This window comes from Oryctolagus cuniculus, chromosome 3, assembly GCF_051225735.1.
Source record: "Oryctolagus cuniculus isolate XC-2025 breed Fujian yellow rabbit chromosome 3, ASM5122573v1, whole genome shotgun sequence".
NCBI classification, from domain to species: domain Eukaryota; kingdom Metazoa; phylum Chordata; class Mammalia; order Lagomorpha; family Leporidae; genus Oryctolagus; species Oryctolagus cuniculus.
In genome coordinates, this window is record NC_142869.1 from 143,759,330 (window position 1) to 143,774,593 (window position 15,264).

Sequence of the window (15,264 nt, forward strand, 5' to 3'; positions counted from 1 at the left end):
AAAGACATCACCAAACAAAAACTGAGAAATTTTATCACCAGTCCTGTCTACAAGCAATTCCAAACAGAATTCTTCAAGCTGAAAGAAATGCTAATGAGTAAGAAGAAAAATATAAGGAAGTAGAAAAGTCACTGGTAAGAGCAACTATACAAATCCCTAATTTTCTAATATTGTAAACATGGTATGTAAACCATTCATGTATTTAGTGTAAAGAAAAAAGCAATAAAATAATAACAACATAAAGATATTAAGAGAGAGAGAATGTAAGAAGAGGAAAATGAGAATAAAAAATTCACAGTGTGAGAAGGAATGGAAGTATTAATTATTATTTCTTATTTTTGTTTCTTTCTTTCCCTAACTATAATTCATGTCAAGTTGTTATCATTTAAAAACAGCTTGTTATAACCAAAAGAATTTTTCTGTCCCACAGTAATTAAAAAAAATCTATAAAAGACCAAAAATAGCAACCAAGGAATCAAAGAACAGTACTAGAGAAAAAAATCACTTACCACAAAAGAAAACTGTAAGAATGGAAGAAAGAAAGGAACTATAATTAAACTAGAAAACAATCATCAAAATGGCAGTAATATGACTTTATCTGACAATAACGTCCTTAAATGTAAGTCTTTCAAAATCCTCAAGCAAGAGACACAGAATAACCACCTGGATAAAAAGCATAGTACAAATTTTGTGCTGCTTATAAGAACTAACTAGAACTTCTAAGGACATACACAGACTGAAAAATAAAAGAATGGGATAAAATAATCCATGTTAATAGAATCTAAAAGAAACCAGAAATAGCTGTAATTCTATCATACAAAATAGATTTTAAATCAAAAACAGTAAAAAGATTCAAGGAACTGTCATTAACAACTGCAAATATATATGGACCCAACACTGGAATACCAAAAAGCAAATATAAGTAGACCAAACAGGAAAGACAGACTCTATGACAGTAATAATATGATACTTTAACATTATATTTTCAAAATGAATACATTATCTGAACACAAAATTAACAAAGAAACAGCAGAGTTAAATTGTATCCTAATTAGACCTAACAAACATCCACAGAATATTATAGCCAACAGATGAAAATACACATACTACTCAAAATTTCATGGAATATTCTCACAAAACAAGCCTCCTTTTTTTAAAAAGTCATTATGCTGACAACCAATTAGTCAAGAAAAAAACATAAGTAGGAAACTACATATTTTTGAAACATGAAAATGGAAACATGGAATACCAATACCTATGAGTTAGAGCAAAAGCTATACTAAGATATTACAGCAATCAAGGCCTGCATGAAAAAAAAAAACAGAAATGTCTCAAATAACTAATTTTTGTAACTCAAGGAACTATGAAAAGAAAAAAGAAATCAAATTTGATATTAGAATGAAGGAAAAACAAAACTAGGCAAAAAATGAAAAAAAATCACTGAAATGAGAAGTGGGTTCTTTGAAAAGAGGAATAATTTGTCAAACCCTTAAGCTAGACTAAGAAAAAGAGAGAGAAACTCAAATACATAAAATAAGAGCTAGAAAGGGACACAATAATAAGTGATATAAGAGAAACACAGAGACTTGTTAGAGATTGCTATGAACAATCATAGAGCAAAACAGTTGGTAACACAGAAGAAATAAGCAAATCCCTGGACACATATTTCTTACCAAGACTGAATCATGAAGAAACAAAATACCTAAACAGACCAATGAGTTGCATAATTTAATCAGTAAGACAAATTTTCTCCATCAAAGAGAAAGCCAAGACCAGCTGACTTCACTGCTGAATGCTACCACTTAAATCAGAATTAAAATCAATTCTTAAACTATTCCAAAATTATAAGAAAAGAGTATTTTCCTAAACTCATTCTATGAGGGCAGCATAGCTAGCATTACTCAAAATAATGAAGGCCATATATATTACAAGCCAGCAGCTAACATAGTATCGATGGGAAAATGCTGAAGCTTTTCTTTCAATGATCTAAAACAAGACAAATGTGTACACTTTAACTACTTTGATTCATCATAGTTCTGGGAGTCATCGCCAAAGCATTTACAAAAGAAATAAATAAAGGGAATCCAAGCTGGAAAGGAAGAAGTGAAACTCTTACTGTTTTTAGATGACATGATCTTATATACAGAAATCACAAAGACTCCTCAAAAATAATATTATAATTAATAAGCAAATTTAGCTAAGGTCCAAAATAATAAGTCAAAATAAAAAGTACCATTCTTATGAACTAATAATGAATTGTCTGGAAAAGAAATCAAGAAATCAATCCCATTTGTAATAGCTACCCAAACACACACATACACACAGTAAGGTGACTATATCTAATGTTCAATATATTTGCCCTATACAAAGGAAAAATCCTATCATACTGGATTTTGTAGGTTTTCTCCATAAATAAATGCTAAGTTTTTGAAATATATATATATATATATATATATATTGGACATTACACAATGTATAAACCACATCAAGGTATGAGGTGGGCACATTGTACTGTGATTAAGTTTCCACTTGGGATGGCCACATCCCCATGTCAGAGTGCCTATTTTGGCTGCTACACTTTCAATCCAGCTTTCTGCTATTGCAAAGCCTGGAAGGCAGTAGATGGGGTCTCAAATAATAGGGCCCTGCCATCCATATGAGAGACAAAGGTTGAGTTCTAGTCTCCTGGCTTTGACTGCACCAGCCCTGGATGTTGCAGGCATTTGGGGAGAGAACCAGTGGATGGAAAATCTCTCTCCATCTGTCTCTGTCTTTCAAATAAAATGAAAAAAGTCACATACCACACAATACATGTGCATAATTTGTATGTAACTTTTGAATTTTTTAAAAAACTAAAAGTCTTAAAAACAGAAACGTGATAAGGCTTTCATTACCTTAAATGGTTTTGAACCAATGAAGCTGTATTCCCTTAGAAAGACGGACAACCCATCATGTGAACTACAGAATTTGTGGACAGATCTATATCAGATGCATAGTGGCATCATGCACAAAGACTCCTGCAAATTCCATTAAATTCTTAGAGGACTGCTTTGCCTTTTGAATCAGATTGTTGTGCATTCCATAAAGAATGACCCTTGTGGATAAGCACAAAGTCAAGCAACATGGTTAGACAGAATTTGTGAAGGTATCTGCCCCCAGATCATGAAAGGTCCCCCTGCAACCCCACTCCTGGTAGCCCTGCTGGATGGCAGAGACTGCACCGTGGAGATGCCATCCTAAATTATCTGGCCACCGTGGCTTTCTGTGATGCACAGTCCATGCAGGAGATCCAAGAGAAGGTGCTGAATGAGGCCATGGGCACCATGAAGTACCACACCATCACTCTCACCAGGCAGGACCTGGAGAAGTTCAAGGCTCTGAGAGTGATCTTCTGGATCCTCAGCAGCTAAGACAATGTGGACATCAAGGCTGCCCAAGATTGCCTTGTGAAACATCTTGTCCCCAGCCATAGAAGAGATGGCTGAGTCCATCGACTGCCACATCCTCGACCTGCACTGATGGAACACATGGCTCTGCCAGGTGCTGTGGAAAGGCACGCTGGTGCAGAGCATGGAACATATCCACGAGGTGGACTCGGGGGCAACCCGCACCTGTTGGGAGACGCTGGGCCTCATCGGCTTTGGTCAAACTGGGCTGGAAGTTGCTGTTTGAGCCAAGGCCTTTGAATTCCATGTCATATTTTTGACTACTTGCAGGATGGGATAGAGTGGTCCCTTGGTGTACAGAGGGTGTACCCCCTGCAACACCTGATGCGCAGGAGTTGGAGCCCTTTAACTTTGATCAGAGTCTGCTAAAAGATGCCGTAGACCTCATCTGCACTCCACACACAGCCAGATACAGAGAGCAAGCCTCACTGGAGATGAGTAATGCCAACACCACCAACATACGCTGAGCAATCACAGGTCACATCCAGGAAAGCTTAAGAAACTGTGTCAACAAGGAATTCTTTGTCACATCAGCTCCTTGGTCAGTAATGGATCAGCAAGCAATGCATCCTGAGCTCAATGGTGCCACAAATATCCACAACCCCCCAACCCATGACCCCCAGGTATCCTGGGCTTGGCACTAGGAGAACTTCTGCAGCTATTGAAAGGATCATCCCTGGAGGTATCCCCATGACTCACAACCTCCCCACTGTGGCCTACTCTTCCAGCTCCTTTGCCCAATCAGCCCCCAAAACATGGAGACAGTTGAGAGCACCCTAATGAGCAACAGCAGAGAATAGTTATCACTCAGATACACTAAGGACGAAGAGACAGTGAAAAATAGATGAACTAAGAGAAAAGGAGTTTGACAATCTTTTGAATTGATTTTGGACATATGCATCATTGACGCTGCAGTGTTAAAACTATAAGAGCTAGAAAACTGAAGATGTTATCTACTTATAGGTGCACTGAGAAGACAAAGCTGTGACTTATTAATGACTAACTTCTGTTATTCTATGTTAAGATTTTCATCTGTGTATCAAATCACAAAGAATAAATAGAGCTTTTTCTTTTATCAGCCCTTTGGGAACAGTAGGCCCTGAGCAACTTGCTCTAGAATGTTGCATCAAGAGTTCCAAACATCGTCCGGCGCCGCGGCTCAATAGGCTAATCCTCCACCTAGTGGCGCCGGCACACCGGGTTCTAGTCCCGGTTGGGGCGCCGGATTCTGTCCCGGTTGCCCCCCTTCCAGGCCAGCTTTCTGCTGTGGCCCGGGAGTGCAGTGGAGGATGGCCCCAAGTGCTTGGGCCCTGCACCCCATGGGAGACCAGGAGAAGCACGTGGCTCCTGGCTCCTGGCTCCTGCCTTCGGATAGGCGCGGTGCGCCGGCCGTGGCAGCCATTGGAGGGTGAACCAACGGCAAAAGGAAGACCTTTCTCTCTGTCTCTCTCTCTCACTGTCCACTCTGCCTGTAAAAAAAAAAAAAAAAAAAAAAAAAAAAAAGTTCCAAACATCAAAATAAAAAATATTAAGAGGAAATCTTGTGACTCTAGTCCCTTTGGTATACAGGGTCTTGTTACCTCTTTTTGCTAATAGGAATATTACATTCCTACAAAATGGGAGAAAACTGTTTGCCTGTGTTAGACATCTGCATGCATAGGACGGAAGACAGTGCAGGCTCCTGTACAGAGAAGTGTCTCTCACACTTGAACTGCAGACTGAGCAGGCAAGTTGGTTGTAAGTTCAATAACACCCTCTGATGATGCAAAAAAGAAAAAAAATTGTATTAAGTTTCACAAGCTGTTCATATTCAAATGTATTTTCTGTTTCAGATCCTCAGTTATTTTACTAAGTGGAAAGTCTTGAGCTGAAAGGGTTCAAGAAGAATAATGTTGCATATCCTTATATCTCAGGAAACATTTTTTATGGTAAATTGTCAGATTGTCTATTAACAAATCCGCATTTTTAGACATTGATGCAGCCTTCTCTCCTTCGCATGATATTTTATACAAGAACACTTCAGATGTGTCTTTAGATGTTACTGATTTTAACAAATCCTATTAGACTTGTATCATAGTCTTGTTAATCGTTGCCTTTTTGTTGAAAGATGGCCTATTTTCGGCGCCGCGGCTCACTAGGCTAATCCTCCGCCTAGCGGCGCCGGCACACCGGGTTCTAGTCCCGGTCGGGGCGCCGGATTCTGTCCCGGTTGCCCCTCTTCCAGGCCAGCCCTCTGCTGTGGCCCGGGAGTGCAGTGGAGGATGGCCCAGGTGCTTGGGCCCTGCACCCCATGGGAGACCAGGAGAAGCACCTGGATCCTGGCTCCTGCCATCGGATCGGTGCGGTGCGCCGGCCGCAGCGCACCGGCCGCGGCGGCCATTGGAGGGTGAACCAACGGCAAAGGAAGACCTTTCTCTCTGTCTCTCTCTCTCACTGTCCACTCTGCCTGTCAAAAAAAAAAAAAAAAAAAAAAAAAAAAAAAGAAAGATGGCCTATTTTGAGCCTTTGTATAGGTACATTCCTATTTTTGAGATAAAAGAAAAACTTTAAAACTATACAAAACAAAATAACTAATGGCTCTCAGAAATATGTTTTGTTTTAATGTCTTACCATTTCAGTATTTGTTTATTATAAAGGTGGACATTTAGCATTCAGTGCAATTTGCAATAAAAATAACTTTAAAAGAACCAAAGAAGACAAGTTACTCATAAAGTTAGAGTTTATTAGAGCAAAATATAAGGATGAAGACAAAATGGAAACAGAATGTATGCTTTTCCTTTATTTCCCTGGAATTTCCTAAGTAGGGACAGAATGGGGAATGTGGAAGCTCTAGTGTCACCTCTCCAAATTATCAAATGGCTGTTCTTATTCAAATAACAACAGGCATTTTTCTGGCCTGTACAAAAATTAGCCTTACACTTACATCTGAGCTTCCTTTGATGATTCATCCTATATATATATACACATTAAACCTTCAACAAGAGAACAAGATTATATGAACTACATATTAAATGCCAATTTATTAAACTATAAGGTCTAATAAGCCTTGTTAAATAAAAGTTTCTCAAATTTTTTAAATATTCACATTATTGAAGTAGCAAATGCAAAAATTTAAAAAGGACATTTGAATATTCTGCTTAAAAACTGATGACATGAAAAATAAATCAAGCAAACAATTCAAATTAATCTTGGTACTCTCTGGTAGCATGGAAAATAAGTTATACTTTCCCATTCAAACAAAACATCCACCTACGTGTACCTCAAAGATTTACTGCTGTGAGTTAATCAGTGGCCCATATTGGCCCAACAAGATGTATTATAGTTACATCAATGCACAGTGGGTTGTCCCACTGGAACTAAATATAAGACAGCTTTGATTTCTTTGTTGCAGACCATCTAACCTAATTTTAGATAACCTGGATCCTTCTCTGAGAAACTTTGTGAAACCATGCTCTGATTCTATTGCCCTCTAGAGCAGAACAAAATATACATCAACTGACCTTTAAACAACTGCATTTTGAGATAAAATAAAGGTGGAAAGGATTATGCACATTCAAACACAAACATGTGCCGTTGTTACTATAATTCATTAAGTAATTAAGTTTAAAATGCTATAAATACTGGATGGATGCTACTTTCAAAATATAACCTGGAGGGGCTAGTGTTGTGGCACAGCAGATCAATGCTCTGGTTTGATTGTGCATCCCATATCAAATCTGTGGTTTGAAGGTGCTCCACTTCTGATCCAGTTTCCTGCTAATGTGCCTGGAAAAAGGAGAGAATGTATGAAGCGCTTGGGTTGCTGTCATCCATGTGAGATACCAGGATGGAATTACTGGCTCTTGGCTTTGGCCTGACCCAGCTCCCGCCATTGTGGCCATTTGGGGAGTGAATCAATAGATGGATGATCTCTTTCTCTGTCTCTCCCTCTGTTACTCTGCCTTTCAAATGATAAAATAAATCATAAAATCATACACATGTGTATATGTGTTTCTATAGATATAGATATAACCAATAACATTAAATCCAGCCTTCCAAACCTACGAAGCTACTCAAGAGTGTGCGGTATTTGCAGTGATGCCTCTACTCAATATATACACTCTGTCCATGATAAAATACTACAGGATTTTGGCTTGCCTTCCTAAGACTAATTCTAGGTATATTTTGTTTCAAATTCATTTTTCTCAATTTTGACAATATTCAATCTCTGTGATGAACGAGGAAATGAAAATATAAAAACAAGCTCAGCACAGCACAAAGTAATTCAGATGGGGAAACTAAACATGTGGTTTCCCTAGGCATATTTTATAGCATCAGCATGTGCAGTTCAAGAAGCCACCGATGAGTCAGACTAAAACAAAGTCTTCAATGGAGCTGCATATATGCAACCAAGATAATATCATCATAGTTAAATTGACAGTTTACTAATACTTTGCTAAGAACTTCAAAATTCATGCATTTTTATTCAGATCATAGAAATCCAGCTGATGCCAGTCTCTACCTTGACATATGAACTTGGACACTTCTGTTTCATTGTCTCTTTTTATATCTTTAAAATGACAATATTGAATGTGAAATTCAATACTAGGACTTCAGACTATGATAAGGCTCTTTGCAAATGAGATGTTTTGCTTATTCCTCATGATCTCAAAAATGTATATGTGGGTTATGTAATAAAATCAAACATACCGTGCATAAAAAAATCAATAAAATTAAAACAGAACAAACTGTGACAATACAAGTTAGAATAGCAAAAATATTTCTTAGAGTATCATAGATTATGTTGGCACTTAGAGGGATGCACAGGAAGTAAATATCACAGTCCTATTATAATAAATCTGTTTGGCAGTAGCAGGCAGATTATTTTTATGTACTGTGTTCACCCATATATTCCTGCCTGCAGTTCTTGGCTTATAGTGTGTATTAACTAAGTGTCAAATCAATGCAATGTGTTATTTGGTCTTTACAAGAAGTTGTTAGTACTACTGTTACATTTTAGAATTATTCATATTCATTGTTTTACTCTTTACTGTTATCATTGGCATTCCACAAATGAGAAATCAGAGTGAATGAACAACACAAAATACCAACCTTTAGTCGATTCCATCTGACTCGAAACCAAAGCACCAATCACCATGCCCTTCTATCTCTTATTGATAAAAAATAATTTTTGTGGAGAGCTTCAATAAATATTATAGATCATTATGAATTACAATGGTAATTGAAATTTTATGAAGGGCATGCATATGAGCTAAAGATCAGAGTACATCCGGGATTAAGATAAAGTTTAAAGCAGGAAGTATTGGCATGAGCCAACGGAGACAAGAAAGTACAATTGACATTCAGTGTCAGCAATTGACTACTTTGGGCTGTAGCACAGTGTGGGCTGTCTGGATGGGATTCACTGGGTTTAGAACATTATTCACAGCAGGATACAGTAATACAGGAACAATAGGTCAGCAACAAGTTAGGGAGCCTGAAATATAAGAAATCTGGAGGCTTTCTGGAAACACAGGTTGGAAATACACAAGAATTAAAGGTGTCACATCAATCATAATTTAAGGGGAGCTGCAATACTTTGTGGGCTTCCTTACCTATAGAAGTCAAAAGTCCAGAAGATGTGTGAACAACAAAAGTCTAGGATCAAATTACCTGAAGGCCAGCTAAACTAAGCCAAATAGTTTAGGAGGAATGATTGGAAGAATTAATATTATCAGAATGTCCATACTACACAAAGCAACTTACACATTCAATGTGATCCCAATCAAAATATCAAGGACATTTTTTTCTCAAATCTAGAAAAAATGATGTTAAAATTCACCTGCTACAACCTGAATAGCTAAAGCTGTCTTAAACAGAAAAAAGCCTGAGGCATCACAATACCAGATTTCAAGACATACTATAGGGCAGTTAAAATTACAACAGCCTGGTACTGGCACAAAAATAGACATGTAGAACAATGGAACAGAATAGAAATCCTAGAAATTAATCCATGTACCTACAACAAAATAATCTTTGACCAAGCAGCTAAAATTAATCCCTTAAGAATGGACAGTCTTTTCAACAAATGATTCTGGGAAAACGGGATCTCCAAGTGTAAAAGTATGAAACAGCACAACTACCTTACACCTTATATAAAAATCAACTCAAAAATGGATCAAGGATCTAAATTTATGATCTGATTCCATCAAATTACTAGGGAAAAACATCAGGGAAACTCTACAAGACATTGGCATAAGCAAAGATATCTTGGAAGCATGGCAATAAAAGAAAATATAGACAAAGGGGATTACAATAAGCCAAGAAACTTCTGCACTGCAAAGGAAACCAAGTGAAGAAGCAACCAACAGAATGGGAGAAAATATCTGTAAACTATGCAACTGATAAAGGATTAATATCCATAATCTATAAAGAGCACAATAAATCAACAACAACAAAACAAACAACCCAGTTAGAATTTTTCAAAGGATGAAATTCAAATGGCCAACAGACACATAAAAAAAATGCTCATGACCTCTAGGCATTAGGGAAATGCAAATAAAAACCACAATGAGGTTTCACCTCACACCAATTAGAATGCCTAGCACCAAAAAATGAAAAAAAACAATAAATGCTGATGAGGATGTGGGGAAAACGATACCCTAATTCACTGCTGGTATGAGTATAAACTAGTACAGCCATTATGGAAGACAGTATGGACATTCATTAGAAATCTGAAAATAGATCTACCATATGACCCAGCCATCCCACTCCTAGGAATCCACCCAAAGGAAATAAAATCAGCATATGTAAGTTACCTGTATCTCCATGTTTATTGCAGCTCAATTCATAGCTAAGATATGAAATCAATCCAGATGTCTGTCAATTGATGGTTGGATAAATAAAATGTCATATATATATACACTAAAGAATGAAATCATGCTTTTTGCAACAAAATGGCTTTTTTTGCAGCAAAATGGATGCAACTGAAAACCATTTTACTTAGTGAAATAAGCCAGTCCTCAAAAGACAAACTCATATATTTTCTTAGACAGGTGGCAGCTAATATAGAATACCAAAAAATGTATAAGAATGAAACATACATCTTGAGAAAGGATTGTTGTTTTTAGCCCTTGTTTATACTCTTGTGTAACTACAGTCTTCCTACTGTTTATGGTTAGTGGTGAATTAAGCTTGCAATTATATAGTGGTGTAATGTTAATGTCTTTGCAAAAATTAATGAAAAGGAAAGAAGGGAGGGAAGCAGGGAGACTGGCAGGGAGAGAGGAGAAGAGAGGGTAGTATGGTTATCTTCTTAGAACTTTACCTACGAAATATATGAAATCTGTTCTGTTTATATTAATAAAAAGAAAAAAGGTAGAGTAACAGATTATAAATTAAAGGATAACATTAAAGTCACATGAAAAATAAATCAGAAGTTGTGCATGAGTTGGAACAAACACTCTTGGCTGTCTTTGAGAGCTGGGGTTTATAAGACAGAATACTGGCATGGCCTGGTTCATGCTTCATAGGTGTAATCACTTTTAAAGCACAATGAATGTTTCAAATGACAGCATTTGCTGTTATTTGCCCCTGATAAAGGGTTGCAGCACAGCCATGACTAGGAACTGAAGAATGGTTTTCTGATCCAGATGTACCTTGACCTGCAAATGCATACAGGCAGAAAGTGTTGCATAAACTAAAAAAAAAAAAAAATGCTATTGCAGGCAAAAGGAAATTTGGTTACACATGTGTGCTGACTGGGTCACAGAGATGGGTACTGGGAAAGAGACTGTAAAAGCTATGAATGTTTGATGAAAGAGTTTGGATATTTTGTTCAAGAGAATTGGGAGGCAATGAAAACTTTTGAGCTGGGAAGAACTCTGATAAAAGCATCATTATTAGGATGATGAATATCACAGCTGGTGACCTAGAACTGAAAGGTAAATACAAAGGATACCAGTTAGAAAGCTATTGGGATAATTTTGAAGTGAGCTAAATAAGATGGGAATTATATACAGAGCAATTAGAATGAAGCATTTTGGATTACTGTAGCATGGGGAACAACAATTGATTGGAATGCTAGTCAGGGAAATTTCTTAAAAAATGATTAGTTTATATTTAGTGAGAGATTAAAAATATACAAATACACACAAATACACACACAATCACACTTTATGTACATTGGGAAAAGTACTACTTTAAATCATAGCCAGTACATCAATTGCTCATTCAAGATGAGTATTAGAATGCCAGTGCTCTGGAATAAAAGTTTAAGCCTCTACCTGCAGTGCCAGTATCCCATATGGGCATAAGTTGGGGTCCCAGTTGCTCTACTTCCCTGTTAATGTGCCTGGGATAAGCAGTGGAAGATGGTCCAAGTCCTTGGGCCCCTGTACCCATTGAAGAGACCCAAAAGAAGTTCCTGGCTCCTGGCTTCATCTGAGCCCAGCCCCAGCCACTGTGGCCATTTGGGGAGTGAACCAGTGAATGGAGGATCAATTTCTCTCCCTCTCTCTCTCTCTCTCTTTCTCTCTCACTCTCGCTCTCTCTCCTGCTCTCTCTGTGTCTCTGCATTTCAAACAAATAAATAAATCTTTTAAAAAGCTAAAAAAAAAAGATGAATATGAAGTTTCAAGCTGTGATACAGGGTCATACACATAAAGCATACCATGTGTATTTTTTATACATGTAACAGATGTTTTATGTTATTAAGTAGAAATACTGTTTTTTAAAACCTAGCAAAGTTTTATACAATAATCCTGAATGTGCCAAATCATATATTATTTCAAAAAATATATCAAAATAAATCTAGATATTTAAGTATTCTTTAAAATATTAACACTATCACCAACACAAAAATACAACCATGAGCTTGTGTGATGATGATACTATACTATCATCTAGTGGGTTGTTTTTCAAAGAATGCTATGGATTTGTCTTACCTGCTTACACTGCTTACCAGCATATTGCTGCTCAAAAACAGGTCCCTGGAAGAGTGTAGGCTAACAGACCCATATGGAACTCAAACCATTAATAGTGAACTCATTAGAACTCATTAGTGCAAGGCTCTATTCCATTGTGTATGGTGAAAATCTATTTTTTTAAATGTACTAAGAGAATAAGCAATAAATACATCAGCATAAGTTTCTCAGCCCAAAATTTGTATCACATTTTCATTCTTCTATCCACTACTGTTATTATATCATACATCTACAACATAGTAAATCAAAAATGAATGTGTTTAATCTGGATTTTGAAATGACTTACTTTATTTTATCTGAGGGATTTAGAATCTAGTAATATGTCATTTGACACATTTTGTATTTTTAATGGACTACAAATAATAAATATGAATGGACAGATTTACTGTGCATTTCTATAAAATTGGAGATTACAGGGAATTACTTTTTACAGATAAAATTAATTATTAGTTTAAATATCAAATTCAAAACAACCTGAATCAGATAAATTATTACTACAGTACTATTTTGCTTTAAAAATACTTTAATTAGCAATTAGGAAAATTAAAATCATAAGAAATACCATGCAATTATATCAGTAGTAACATACTGCTTCTTTTCTGTCTATTGCCTATAATAGTGTCTACTTGTACAAGAGGCTCAATCCTATGGCTATAATCCCAGGATTCTGATATAAAAGAAAGCTATAGCCAATACTCCGCAAGGTACATTCTTGAAAACACTGACAAGGCAGACTTCAACATTTATATCACTTTAATGGCTGTACACTTCAGTGCCAAAAGATAAAGAAACATGTTCTCACATCTAATCAGTAGGGATATGCCATTTACACATTTTCAACATGCTGATTTCTAATTTTTGGTCTTTATGCTAGTATCCTCATTTTCTTGTATTTCTTTATATCTGAACTCATGCAGCTTTCACTAAAATTCAAACAAATGGGACTGTTTCATTGTTCTAGGGTCTGGCCCATTTGTTTCCATTGCAAATATGCAAACCAGCTGTGTTCAAATGCAGCATCTGAAGAATGATGTTAAAATAAAGAATTCAGGCTGGCAGAACTAATCATGCTAAAGGAAACAACTTTGGGCAATCTGAAATAGTAACACAACTTCAGTATAAGTGGACTATGATGTGGTAATAAATACTACATTACTCTTAAGGCAATAGAGTGAAATTATTTAAACCAATATTCAACACTTTTAGCTCAACTCTATCACACAAATTGCCATTGCCTAAATAATTTCCATGCTTGTCAGGGAAGGATTTTTTTTGTTTGTTTTATTTGGGGAGTCTTAATTCAAACCTAATGGAGTAATCATATATAGAATATACGTATTTGGCTACAAAATTAATTTCATTTTCTCCAAAAATTCAGATATTTTATGTAATTTACCATTAAATCAAGCAAGGTGTTAGAAACAAACATGTAAAATGAGAGAAATGCATATCTGCTCCACTATAATAGCAAAATTAGTCATAAACTAAACCTGTCCTATCCTAAGCCCTTCACAAGGACATTAAACAAAATGAAGCTCAAATGGTTCTATGGCTTTCTACAATTTCAAATAGTAAAGTATAAATCAATGCACTTGCATTTTTTTTGTGTCTGGTGGGTTCTTTTTTTGTTTGTTTTCCACTTGCTTGATTTTATTTAGTAAGGTTTTTCTAATAAGGAAATAAGGCCAGATTCACAGTGTGCAAAAATACATCCTGACTCTGGGAAGGCTCATTCAGAAACCTAACTTGGAACTGTCCAATGGCAATAAATATAGAATGCCAAGGTGGATAGAGAAGCCTGCATAATGCTAAAACAAAAGGAAGATTGCTCTTGGCATAAGAAATGATCTTCTCTCATATCACAGGCAATATATTGAAGCTTTTTACATTTGAGTACCATAAAAAGTAAAAAAACAATACTTGAAAGAAATTAAATAAGGAAGAAAAATAAATACAAGTATTCAGATTCACAGATTAGTTTATATCATTAACATAATAAATTATTTAGCAATAATTGTGATGTCTCCAAACACTACAACACTCTCTTGGAAACAACATATGAGTACTGAAGACAAAAAGATAAGTATATGTACTCGTACTTTTTAGTAAGTGCCTTTAGTAGGATTTTGAGGCTTTTGTACAAATGAATAAAAAACTACATTATTCTTTGTGAATGTAGTATCATGTTTAATATTCAACACTAGTAGAAACTAGGCATTAACATCCATTTTAAAGGTAAGGCTACAGATACCCAGGAAGAGTAATTGGCCCCATATCCATATTTATAAATATCCACTTGGTTTAGATTTCATTAATTTAAACCTGGCAATATTGTAATAATTACATATAATTATATAGAGGTATAGAGAAATCAACAACATCTAGAAAGAGTAAGGAGATTAATCTATTTGGTTCAGGTAACTTTCACTATGTATTTCTATTTAGAAATAATTTTTTAATTTCAATAAAATCATCATTCCAGACAGAAATAATATGGTACATTCACATAGTTTATAATCAACTAGAAGGAAATTTAAGAAATAATATTTCAATATTTGGGTTGGATTAAAGAAAAATATTGTTATTTATGGGACTTTAATAAGAAAAATAAATGTAATAATATTATATTTGTGTATTTATTTTCATTTATGCTTCTCAGAACTCGAGTTTTTAAGCCTTCCCAAATAAATCCTTTGCAACTGGGTATAGTACTATTAGTAAGTTCTGGCCAACAGGATAAACAAGTCCTGTGGTCCACTGTCTAGAGCCTTTCATTAAAATCACAGTATGCCTTCTCTTTTCTTCATCCTGCCTTCAATTTCAAATGTGTATTGGTAACTAGTATATTAGGATTA

The 15,264-nt window shown here is 35.8% G+C and overlaps 1 protein-coding gene and 1 pseudogene across 13 annotated transcripts in view; one reads left to right on the plus strand and one right to left on the minus strand.

Annotated features, from left to right (window-relative positions):
• The window catches only part of MAGI2 (membrane associated guanylate kinase, WW and PDZ domain containing 2), a 1,587,879-nt gene that overhangs the window by 1,536,566 nt on the left and 36,049 nt on the right, over window positions 1-15,264 (minus strand). The gene's annotated exons all lie outside the window — the stretch shown is intronic.
• Window positions 3,089-3,815, plus strand: LOC103348687 (C-terminal-binding protein 2 pseudogene; annotated as a pseudogene).